At 42.7% G+C, this 13,052-nt stretch overlaps 1 non-coding gene across 1 annotated transcript; it reads right to left on the reverse strand.

Annotated features, from left to right (window-relative positions):
* Positions 1–9,212: 9,212 nt before the first annotated feature.
* On the reverse strand, positions 9,213–9,320 carry LOC120680309. The gene has a single exon (XR_005677581.1). It is a non-coding gene; the product is annotated as a small nucleolar RNA R71 (small nucleolar RNA).
* Positions 9,321–13,052: the final 3,732 nt, after the last annotated feature.

Below are 13,052 nucleotides of genomic sequence, written 5' to 3' on the forward strand. Positions count from 1 at the left end.
AAATTTGTGTATTAAATGCTTGGCTTTTGCTTGTTATTTTATGTGTTTGTTTATTTCTAGCATATGCTCTTGTTTAATTTATTAAAGCATGCTTTTATTTATTTCTTTGGGTCATCTTTTTACCATGAGGTCTTTTAAACACAATTAGCTTGTGATAATTTTTTGGGAGAATTTTTGCTTTGTTTAGCTTGAATTTTTGATTTATTTCTGAGTTATAAGGATAATACATGTTAGTATTGTTTTTGCTAGAATAAGCTCCATGGTTAGACTTGATTCCTATTCATGATCTTTGCTTTTGAACCTTGAATTGATGTTTGATGTTTGAACCCTAGTTGTTGATTTCTTTTGAATTCAAATTATAGATTTGAATTCAACCTACCCCATATTTCTAGAACTACTTTTACTTTCTTAATGTGACTAGTTTTTGTTATCCTATGGAGTTCCTTGTATTTCCTTTTACTCCATAAATGACTGCCTCGTAGAAAATTCGTAAATTAGCAAATCCAGTTGATCTGGAATCCTTGAGAGTATCTCTTTGCAGTAGAATCAAAATATGGAGTATGTTTGTTCCAAGTTTTTGCTGTACAAGTTGTTTTGTGTCACTAGGTACATAAACACTAGATGTTTTATCTTTTTCTTAACTGATGATTGAAGCCATGTCTTGTAATGAAATTTTTATGGTGATTTACTCATGTGACACTAGTATTGCTATAAAAATTTTGTGATCAGTTCTCATGTGTAGCTATTTATTTGATTTAATCCTTGTTTAGTAGACTTTAATTATGATAAACAGTTTATGCTGATGATAAATCATGAAAATATTTCTGAGTGATCTTCTTGAATAGTTTAGCTTGTAAATAAAGTCTGAAACTCAGTTAATGACTAGAATATGAGCTAAAAATGAATCTTCATAATATGATGTCTGTTTTGTTTATTTTCTCAGAATTAATTCTTTGTAGATAAAATCATGAATAATTCACAGTACCTATTTAATTTCTGTGTCGACGTCCTGTTAAATTTTGAGAATCTTCTTTGCTCTAGTTTGACCTGTATAATTCAAGCTTGTTCTAGGTATTGTTCGAATGAATGATTTGTTGTGAATAAATGGTTGCATTTTTTGGCATGATTTTTACAGGGTAGCTTAATCTGTTCATGATATGTTTAGGGTAATTTTTCTAAATTTATTTCTGTTTTTGCTTTGAGTTGTTTATTTATTAGCAAACCATGACTTACTTGTTATAGGAAATCACCCCCACTTGTTTATGAAGTTAGTAAACTTCATTTGTGCTGTTTATCATGATGGCTTGTGTAGTTAGATTTGTTATTTAACTAATCTATAAACAATTGCCCATGTGTGTTTATAATACTGTTCTTGCATTACATATAGATACGACTGCTTCGTCGGACGGGACGTACGAGCTGATCCCGGATTCCGAAGGAGGTGATCTCGAAGCTCAAGCGAACACTGCCGTACTAACTGAAGCCCCGGACCAAAGTTCGGAAGAGCCTAGAGCTGAAATAGTTAGCGACTACCGAGAAGGCAAGCCCCGGACATAACCTATATTTCAAATTATTATCATTTACTGTTATTACTTGCTTATGCATTTACAGTTCTTAGGATTTGAATTGAAACCCTAGATGCATGATCCTAGGAACCTATGTACTGAACACTAGACTTGAGTTCGATTACTTGCTAAGCTTATAGGACCGGTAAAAGTCGAGTGATTGCCTGTCACTCGCGAGCTTTATAGGAACTGCTTGTTTACTTTTTGTTATCAATATAAGGACGACGGACGGGGTTGTGTTCGACATCATGACTTTATGTGAGACCCCGTCTGTGTTGATGAACTTGCTAAGGTCGCGGTGTGTGGTAGCGGTGGTTAAGTTTTTGAAAGTACTAGCCACATGCCGTAAATATGGTATGTGGCAAGCCTAGTAGCCGATTGGACCGGGGAGTGGATATACCTGACACTCTCTTAGGGATAGGTTTTATTTTTATGTTGTGCAACACTACGACTTCGAGGGACAAGGTTCGGCCTTGGAGCCCTGTAGTCGGGGAGAGTGTTCCTATCCACAAGCCGGAAAGAAAGGTCAACGGTTGTTTGGGAATGACCCGATGGTGTTCCAGACGTGTGTGTTAGGTTTTCCTGGCCAGGTTAAGAAATTCGATTCGAATCGTCTGCTTCTCACAGTTTGGGATTGCTTGATCCCTTTGCCACACAGAGTAATAAGAGCAACAATATTATGATCAATCTTGATGTTTGCTTAGAAGTTCTACCATGATTGAATTGTAGATGTTTACATAGAATGGTTAATCAACTAGAATATGGAAAGCTAAAACTTGAAAGTAAGGATCTACTCTTTATTGCTTTTCAGCAAAAGGGAAACCAGAGCCTCACAAACCCTGCATAGTCTAGCTAAAGTGGGTTAAGTAGACCCGTTGACGGTTAAGTCTTGCTGAGTACTAGAATACTCAGCCTTGCTGTTGAAACCCTTTTTCAGGTATGAGTTTTGAGGAACAAATCGCTAGCTTAACCTATCCTTGCTCGTTGCCTCCTGGCTGGTCCGTAGAGTGGGATACGTTTTCGACCGGCAATGACTATGACGAGTGATACCATGCTTGGGCTAGCCTGGTATCCTTTTGTGACGTGTTGTAGCCGTCGTGTTTTATCTTCCGCTGTCTAAACTCTGAACTTAAGTTATGGCTTGTATAACTATTTTACTTAAGTTGGTTTTGTAATAATGGTTTGAACTGGTTTGTAATCATTATTATACCTGTGTTGTAAAATTGTGGTTGTAATATCTCTGGACTCGCGTTCGTGCGGGGTATGCTTGTTCGATCCGAGAACCGGTGGTTGTATCGGGACGTTACCCGACAGACCAAGAATTGTTCCGTTTGAAGTGCGTTTGAGCCGGTGTTGCCTTTATGGTGATGGCCTGCGCACTTGAGCCGGGATAATTCAGGTGGTTCTGCCACAGGGATGATAAATGTGAAGAAGCCTTTCAAACTCTCAAAGCACGATTAACTACTGCTCCAATGCTAGCTACACCGGACAGTACCAAACCTTTTGATGTCTATTGTGATGCTTCTGGTACGGGACTTGGTTGTGTACTTATGCAAGACAGCTGGGTGATCGCGTATGCATCAAGAGCTCTCCGGAATCATGAGAAGAACTATCCAACACATGATCTGGAGTTAGCAGCTGTCATTCATGCTCTTAAGCTCTGGAGACATCATCTTATGGGAACTCATTGTAACATTTATACTGATCATAAGAGACTCAAGTATATCTTCACCCAAGCTGATCTCAACATGAGACAGAGACGCTGGCTAGAATTGATAAAGGACTATGATCTAGAGGTGCACTGTCATCCAGGAAAAGCTAATGTGGTTGCGGATGCACTCAGCCGCAAGTCACAATGCCATTGTCTATTGGTAGAGCCATTCAACGAAACTCTATGCCAGGAAATGATGAAACTAAATCTAGAAATGGTACCTCAAGGAAGTCTGAACCATATAGCTGTCGAGCCTACACTTCATGATAGCATCATCATGGCACAATTACATGATGAAGGTATCAAAATCATCAAGGAAAAGCTATCCCAAGGAGAAGCAAAGTACAAGTGTTTCCGAGTGGATCATAAAGGAGTTCTATGGTTTGAATTTCGTCTTGTTGTACCGAAGAATCACCAGCATAGAAAACAAATCCTTGATGAAGCACATCTATCGAAGTTTTCTATTCATCCCGGTAGTACCAAGATGTACCAGGATCTTAAACAGAATTTATGATGGACTCGAATGAAAAGAGAGATCGCCAAATATGTTTCTGAGTGTGATGTCTGTCAAAGAGTTAAAGCTAGCCACTTGAAAGTAGCTGGTACTCTCTAACCTTTACCCATTCCATCCTAGAAATGGGAGGACATCAGTATGGATTTTATCGTTGGTTTACCCAACACTTTACAGAAACATGATTCTATTTGGGTAATCGTTGATAGACTCACCAAGACCGCTCATTTTATTCCTGTTAATACAACTTATTCTGCCAAGAGGTATGCAGAGATATATCTCGACCAGATTATCCGTCTGCATGGAGTTCCAAAGACGATCATTTCTGATCGTGGGGCGCAGTTCATTGCACATTTCCAGGAGCAATTGCAAGAATCCCTTGGAACCAAATTGATTTGTAGTTCAGCTTATCATCCATAAACAGATGGGCAAACCGAATGAATCAATCAAATCCTTGAAGATATGTTGAGGGCATGTGCTATTCAATATGGCAAGAACTGGGATAAGTGCCTAGCATTGGCAGAGTTCTCATATAATTACAGTTACCAATCTAGCTTGCAAATAGCACCATTTGAAGCGTTATACGGTCGTAGGTGTCGAACTCCTTTGAGTTGGTCACAAGCCGGAGAATGCAAAATTTTTGGGCCAGATCTAGTCATTGAAGCAGAGGAGAAAGTCAAAGTTATCCAGACTAATCTTAAAGTATCCCAATCAAGACAGAAAAGTTATACCGACAAAAGAAGAGACCCTTTACAGTTCAAGGTAGGGGATTTCATATATCTGCGAGTATCTCCTACTAGAGGGGTTCAACGTTTTGGCATAAAAGGGAAATTGGCACCCCGATACATCAGACCATTTGAAATCATTGAAACTTGTGGTCCGGTTGCTTACTGACTCCGTCTTCCTTCTCAGTTGGCCACCATTCATGATGTTTTTCATATCTCTCAACTCAAGAAATGCATCAAAGTGCCCACTGAGATCATTAAATCACAAGATATCGAAATTGAACCCGATCTATCTTATGCTGAGTATCCAATCAGAGTTCTTGACACCAAAGAAAGAAGTACCAGAAGGGAGAAAGTTAAAATGTATAAAGTCCAATGGAATCATCATACCGAGGAAGAAGCCACTTGGGAGACTGAAATTTATCTTTAAAGAAATTTTCCCAACTTTCTTAGAACCAATCCAGGTACTAAATCTTTCCATCCTTTTTCTTCTTATAATCTCGGGGCGAGATTCCTTTTAGGGGGGAAGGCTATGGCACCCTAGGTGTCTGCACAGTAGAATGGTATTTATTTTATGCATCATGTGGTTAATTTGCTTGAAAAAGGATCTTATTGCAAAAATAAAAAGGTAGTTGTGTAAATATGAGTTATTGCAGGGTCCTTTCTATAGTTTAGTTTGAATAGGGAGAGCAAATATTGCTTTTGTGGAGGGTTTATGTGTAAAATTTAGTGTAATCATTACATGGCAGAAAATTTTGCTTTTTAGTTTGAAATTAAACTGAATTTGCAATGGAAAAGACAAAAGTGCATTAAATTCAAAATCCTTCCTATGTTTTCAAAATAACTCTTTAACCTTTGGTCAAATCAATTTTTACACAACATCAAAGTTGTAGATCTTGAAAAGTTAAACAATTTTCATGTTGGGCACTTTTTCAATTGAGCCCTAGTTTAAAAGTTATTGATGATTTACAGTAGGGTCCCTGGAATTTTCTGAATTTGCAAGACATTCCACCCTTCTTCAACCTCCTGCCTCCCTCTCTGCTTCACCGCCGCCGGGACAGTTCAGCACTGCCCGCCGCCGAGGAGGGCCGCAAGCCACCTCCTGCTTCGCCCACCGCCACACGCGGCGCCCCCGCGACCCTCTGGACCCACTTCGCCTCGCGCTGGAGCCCTACTCCCATCGCCATGCCACGCCACCCCGACGAGCTCCGCGGCCGCCACCTCGCCATCGCCGTGAACAGCTCGCTGCAGAGCCTCAGCTCCCCAACTCGCACGCGCCTCAGTACCAGGAGCCATCCCGTTTCATTTTCCCCTCTTTGCCTCACCCGCTCCCTGCCCAGAAACCCCAGAACATCGCCGCCGTCCACCCGAACGCCGGCGAGCTCGAAGCTCACTATCGCCCCGCACCTCCAGACCACCTCCGTCCGCGCTGACCCCACCAATAACTCCACCTTGTCCTCGCGCAGCTCACCGACCCCTCCTCGTCACCTATTCTCCACCGGAGCACCCTCGCCGCCATTTCCCGAGCTCCGACCGCCGCTGCTCGCCGTCGACGACCCACCTCCGGCTGCGTCCTCCTCGACCTGACCCCACCAGCAGGTAGCGCTTGGCGCCCTGAAGCTCCCACACCCCTCCACCCTCACTGCCGGCGACCAGAGCCGCCGGATTCGGCCTATCAACCCACTTCCCCTCGCTCTGACTCCGGCCAGGGGCTTCCCTGCAAATACTTTTAGAATTCTAGGGGCTTAGCTGCAAGATTTCAATCCTTTCTCATTTGTTTCTAGGCTGAACTTTGAAAATACCTAGAAATTCGTAGAAAAATCCTAAAAATACAAATCCAAATGTTTTGGAATCCGTGTTGCCTAACTTTTGTTACATACACATCTTCATTTTTGGTCTGCATTTTAATCCAAGAAATAGGAAAAAATAAATAGGCTTTATTTGTTCTAGGAGTTCTACTCAGTAACTGTCTGTGATTTTTAGTTTGATTGTGTCATACAGTGTTACTAGTGCCTGGTAAAAATTTGAAACCTTTTTGACATCATTAACTAGGTCAAAGTTTCAAGATTATTAAATCTACTAGTTTTGCTAATTTATTTGTGCTGGTAGAAATATTTAAGTTCTGAGTGTGAAACTTTTTCTGTGCTTACATGCCACTACAACCTTGATGTTACCCAAGTTTGGGAAATTTTAGAGCTGTCTATCTATATCTTTGATTTAATGCTTGTTAAGTAGGCTTTAACTGTGATAGAAAGTTTCCTTGCTTAGAAAATTCTGTGAATTTTTGCGTAACTCTATTTTGGTTATATATTCAAGCCTGTAAAAGTTTAGAGCCAGAAACATTATATAACTCTCTGTACTAGTTAGTTTTACCATTTGTGGTTTAATTTTGTCAAAATTATTACTTCAGTTTTATGTCTAAATAAATTCTGAAACATTTGTGAAATGTTCTTAAGAATATGAAGCATGTTCTGAAAAATTTTAAGCTTCCTAAGTTCTGTTGTTTGTTCTGTAGAATTCAATCTTGTTCTAGGTGTTGTTTGAGTAAATGATTTTTTCTGAATAATTGGCTGCATGAATTGATATGATATTTTCAGAATTAATTACTCTATATACCTTATATTTAGAGTAATTTTTTCTGAATTTCTTTCTATTTTAGTACTGATTTGTTGATTTATTAGCAAACCATGTTTTATTTGCTATAGGAAACAACTACCACTTGCTTTATGAAGATAGTGTAGTTCTTTTGTGAATTGATCATGTTGTTCTGTGCAGTAAGTGATGTTAATTAACTACTCCATAAATGACTGCCCATGTGTTAAGTTTGTTTGCTATTTGTTAGACTGCAGTTTCTTCGCCTCGTGTGTATGTTTATAATACTGTTCTTGCATCACATATAGATACGACTGATCTAGTTGACGGGACGTACAAGTTGATCCCGGAGTCTGAAGGAGGTGATCCAGAAGTCTAGGTGAACGCTGATGTACTAACTGAAGACCCGGACCAAAGTTCGAAAGAGCCCAAGGCTGTTTTAGCTAGCGACTACCGCGAAGGCAAGCCCCGGACATAACCCAGTATTTCAAATTATGCAATTTATCGTTATTACTTATTTGTACATTTACAGTTCTTAGGATTTGAATTGAAACCCTAGATGCATGATCCTAGGAACCTATGTACTGAACACTAGACCTGAGTTCGAATAATTGTTAAGCTTATAGGACCGGTAAAAGTCGAGTGATTGCCTGTCACTCGTGAGCTCTATAAGAATTGCTTGTTTACTTTCTGCTATCAATATAAGGACGACGGACGGGGTCGTATTCGATATCATGACCATGGGTGAGACCCCGTCTGTGTTGATAAATTCTGCTGGGGTCGCGGTGTGTGGTAGCGGTGGTTAAGTTTTTGAATGTACTAGCCACATGCCGTAAATATGGTACGCGGTAAGCCTAGTAGCCGATCGGACCGGGGAGTGGATATACCTCTCACTCTCTCTTAGAGATAGGTTTTATTTATGTTTATGTTGCGCAACACCACGGGTGCAAGGAGGAAGTTGGTGCCCTGTAGTCGGGGAGAGTGACCCTATCCACAAGCCAGAATGAAAGGTCAACGGTTGTTTGGGAACGACCCGACGGTGTTCCAAACGTGTGTGTTAGGTCTGCCTGGCCAGGTCAACAAATTTCGATTCGAATCGTCCGCTTCTCATGGTTTGGGACTGCTTGATCCCTTTGCCACACAGAGTAATAAGAGTAACATCATTTGATCAATCTTGATGTTTGACTAAAGCTCTACCATGGTTGAGTAGAGTTAGTTGCTTACATAGAATGGATAATCAACTAGAATAGTGAAAGCTAAAATGTGAAATTAAGGACCTACTCTTTATTGCTTTTCAGCAAAAGAAAAACCAGAGCCTACAAAACCCTGCATAGTCTAGCTAGGTGGACTAAGTATATCCGTTGACAGTTAAGTCTTGCTGAGTTTTAGAATACTCAGCCTTGTTGTTGAAACCTTTTTCAGGTATGAGTTTTGAGGACCAAATCACTAGTCTGTCTTGGCCCTACTCTTTGCCTCCTGGCTGGTCCGTAGAGTGGGATCCGTCTTCGGCCGACAATGACCCTGACGAGTGATAGTTTGCTTGGGCTAGCTTGGTGTCCTTTTGCGACGTGTTTTAGCCGTCGTGTTTTCTTTCCGCTGTTTTAAACTCTGAACTTAAACTTATGTCTTGTGTAATATTTTACTAAGTTTGGATCTATAATGATGTTTTAAACTTGTTGTAATAAATACTATGCCTGTGTTGTAAAATATGTATGGTTGTAATATCTCTGGACTCGCCTTCGTGCGGGGTATGCTTGTTCGATCCGAGAACCGGTGGTTGTATCGGGACGTTACCCGACAGGCCAAGAATTGTTCCGTTTGATGTGCGTTTGAGCCAGTGTTGCCTTTAGGGTGATGGCCAACGCACTTGAGCCGGGATAATTCAGGTGGTTCTGCCACACCAATGCTCATCTTCAAAACTTCCTGGAGTTATGCAAGATCGTAACCATTCGGGGCGTTATGGCTTACGCCATCAGGCTCTGTCAGTTTCCTTTCTCCCCCTTGAGGAAAGCGAAACAGTGGTTTTATCAGAACAAGGAATCCGTCAGCATGTGGGACAAATGTTCCACAGCGTTCCTCGCCAAATTCTTCCCATTGGGCAAAATAAAGGCCTTACATGGAAGAATTTCAAGTTTCCAGCAGACGAGGATGGAATCCATCCCAAGAGCTTGGGAGAGACTCCAAGAATACATACTCGCCTATCCTCACCATGGGATGGACGAGTGGCTCGTGCTTCAAAGCTTCTACAATGGGCTAACGACTACATCAAGAGCCCATCTTGATGCTGCTGCTGGAGGAGCCTATCTGGACCTGACGATCGCCAAGGCTACGGCCTAAATTGAAAAGATGGTCTCCAACCAGGGCTGGAACGAGGAGTGTTCCCAGCCCAGAACCAAGGGCAGAATGCATACCGTCAAGGAGACGGATATGCTCGCCGCCAAACTGGACCTCCTACTAAAGAAGCTTGATGAAGGGAACCGGCAATAGATGCTCGTTCCCGTCCATGCCATGAACTCGTACTCAATGTGCGAGATTTGTGATGATGGTGGACACTCGGGGAATGAATGCCCCGAGACCCGTGAAGATGCAACCTATATCAATAACGACAACAACGGGTATCGTCCACAAGGAGGCCAAGGGTGGGGTCAGGCAGGCCCACCATTCCAAGGAGGAGGTAACAATTTCAACTCAAATTTCAATTCGAATTTCAATTCAAACCAACCCTCCTTGAGAGATCTAGTCTCTTGCCAAGCTAAAATAAATGAATCTTTAAATAAAAAGCTTGTTGCCAATGATAAATTTTGGAAAGTATACATTCTAAAGTTGAAACTCTTTCTTTTGCTCTTAAAAATCAACTAAGTTTCAACAAAATGATTGAATCACAACTGGCTCAAATTGTCACTGATGTTCCTGTTGCTGAGACCGGGAAGATTTCGGGGCAACCCGAATCTCACGTTGAAATTGCAAATATGGTGTCTACCAGGTGGGGCAACCTTCCCTGGCAGGCTCCCCACACTAACTATGCAGGCAGGTACAATCCCCCGAAGAATGACACTTGGGATGGCCTGGTAGTAGCAATTCAAGAAGACCCAGGGGTCCCCATGATCAGCTGCTCAATCTTCGATCAGCACTATGAGCACACGCTCTGCGACCTAGGGGCCAGTGTCAATATTATGCCCATGGTAATATACGAGAAAATTCTTTACCCTGCTCTCTCCCCAACATATATGTGTGCGCAGCTCGCAGACTCTACAATCTGGTATCCCGAAGGGATAGGCAAGAACGTCTTGGTCCACGTGCGAGACTCTTTGGTCCTTGCAGACTTTGTAGTGATGGACATAGAAGGCGACCTCGGAATCAAGTTCATTCTTGGGAGACCATTCTTGAGGGCCGCCAGGGCAAGGATAGACGTGGGAAGAGGAGAAATCCGCTTCCGCGTCCGAAAGGAGAACATGTTCTTCAGATTCAAGAAAAGGGGAGAGCAGCGCATCCTGAACCAACAGGATGACGAAGGGCAAGCACTTTGGGATGCACCAGAATCCCAACCACCAAGACCTATGATCACAAGCTCTAAAAGAAGACGTGCGAAGAAGATGTGGCATAAGGTCGCGAGTTCATCCTCATCCAATTCTCTAGGATAGGCCGAACAATGGTAACCAAGGCAGGGGAAAGGTCATGCTCGTCAGACTCGAAACAATGAGCCCTTGCCGAAGGTAATTCGGTACGTATCTCATATTTACTTTTCACCATTTTGCTTTTCTTGATTTTTTCGATTTTTCCCACTACATATTTGATTTTTCAAAACACTCATGCATGCTAGAAACTTTTCTAGCATTTTTTTTCTATTTTCACAAAAATCCAAAAAAAAATTGAGCATTAAAATCCTTTATAAAATAAATTTGAACATCTTTTCGAAGCAAAGTTTGGCCACCAATAATGTTTAAAAAGCATGGCCATTAGAAGGGCGGTGGGCACTGGCTGTCAGCAGGGTAGGCCACCTAGGGTTCGGCCAAACCCTAGGGTCGGCTGGCCCCTTGCCAACGGCTAGTGGGCCTATCCTTCTCCAATGGTCACTAACTGTTGAGATTTGTGCTCTCCAATGGTGCCCGGCCATTCTCTCTTTAAATAGAGGTCAAGGGGTGAGTGTTGAGCTCTCACACTCAACTCTCATTCACTCACTCCCTCTCAAACTCTCTCAAACTTTGCTCTCGGGAATTCATTGGATTTTCGCTCGAATTTGATTTCAAGGAACCTCTCTCTCTCATTTTTTTGCTGCAAGAAAAGAAGGAGCAACTCACGGGTAAGAACATTCATTTCAGTTTCACTAACGTAACCCGTTTGCGAGTTGTACATGTTTGTTTGTTCCATCATGAAAGGCATAGGGCAGAAGGTTTCCGGCACATTCAAGAAGATGACGGGTGGAAGTTCATCCCATTCTCGGGGTGGCTCAAGCTCGTACACTCCCGAACCTACGCCTACACCAAGCACGATGGACTATGAAGAAGAAGAACAATACGAAGAGATGCAAGTCGAACCGCAAACTGAGGCCATAGAAATTGACGAAGGAGATGCTCCCTACCTCGACTTGTGAGATGATCATGAATGCCAAGGCTACGCCATCCTCAAGAACCAAAGCTTCGTCCACACCTGAGCCTTCGATCTGGAACTCCTCATCAAAACAGGTATGTACGAAGACTTCTCTAACGTTTGGCATGAAATTGGATGGGATAACTTCGTTCCTGATGAGGAGTATGGTTCTCGTCTCCTCACCATCCAATTTCTTTGCACTCTTCGGGAGGTGGAAAATGGGGTTTATTTTTGACTTTTTGGGAAAGAGTATTTGCTTTCTTGGAAAAATTTTGCCAGCCACCTCGACTTCAACAAACGTTCGCCAATTTCTCTTGAGCAAGCTTGCCACGGTTTTAATCGTCATGAGTTTTGGGGCCAGATTTCGGGTCAAAGTTGTCCATGGCAAGTTTGCACCTCGGTGCTATGATATTCATAATCCAACTCTTCTGTTGATGCACAAGTGGTTAGCCATTACTCTCTTTCCAAGAGATGATGTCCGACCCGTGCGCAACGATGAGTTGATCATACTTTATGCCATGGTCAACAAGATCAAAATCTCCCCCGCGCAAGCTTTGGTTAAGCAATGCTTTCAAATTTCAAGATGACGGGTCCTATTGAGTGCACTTCTTTAATTACTCGTATTGCTACACATATCGGTGCCTTAGAGGGGAATTTCATTCCTTTCATTGAGGGCGACTGTGCGTATTTCGACAAGGCTTATTTGATCCAAGGTCACACACTCAAGAAAGGCCCGGATGACTCTTTGATTTTCTTTGTTTTGGGCTATACAAATGAGATTCCGCTGCCCAATGCGGAGTTCCATTTGAATAGTTGCCGTTCGCTAACCATCCCTCTCATTCCACGAGAAAGGGGCCATAGGCATAGATTTTCTACTTTACCTGGTTTGATGACAAAAAGCAGGACCTTGAAGCAGAACTGACACCACCACCTCAGCAGCCACAGCACTCACATCAGCATGAGGCCGGTGGTTCGTCATGGCACAGTGCCAGCACTAAGGGGTGGGCACAGCAGGCACCAGGTCACCGGTCCACTAGTTCCAGCTCCAGTGGAGCCCTGAACCTCATTAGACGGACGGCCTAGTCCCGAGGTTTCGACGCCATCACCCAGCAGCTAGGTGAGCTGCGGGTGCAGAGCGACAACATTCAAGAGACGCTGCACCAACACATCGAGACATCCCAAGCATGGTAGTGTCACACTGGCGAGAGACTCCACGACATGGAGCAGATGCAGCTGCAGTGACAGGAGGAGTGGAGGGCCTACTGCCGCTGGACGGGTTTCAACCCCGACCAGCCGTAGTGAGCCTGAAATTAGCTTGGAGGAGGACTCCCACGAGAGGTAACTTGTATCATTTATCTTTA

Source organism: Panicum virgatum, chromosome 6N (assembly GCF_016808335.1).
Source record: "Panicum virgatum strain AP13 chromosome 6N, P.virgatum_v5, whole genome shotgun sequence".
Taxonomy (NCBI): domain Eukaryota; kingdom Viridiplantae; phylum Streptophyta; class Magnoliopsida; order Poales; family Poaceae; genus Panicum; species Panicum virgatum.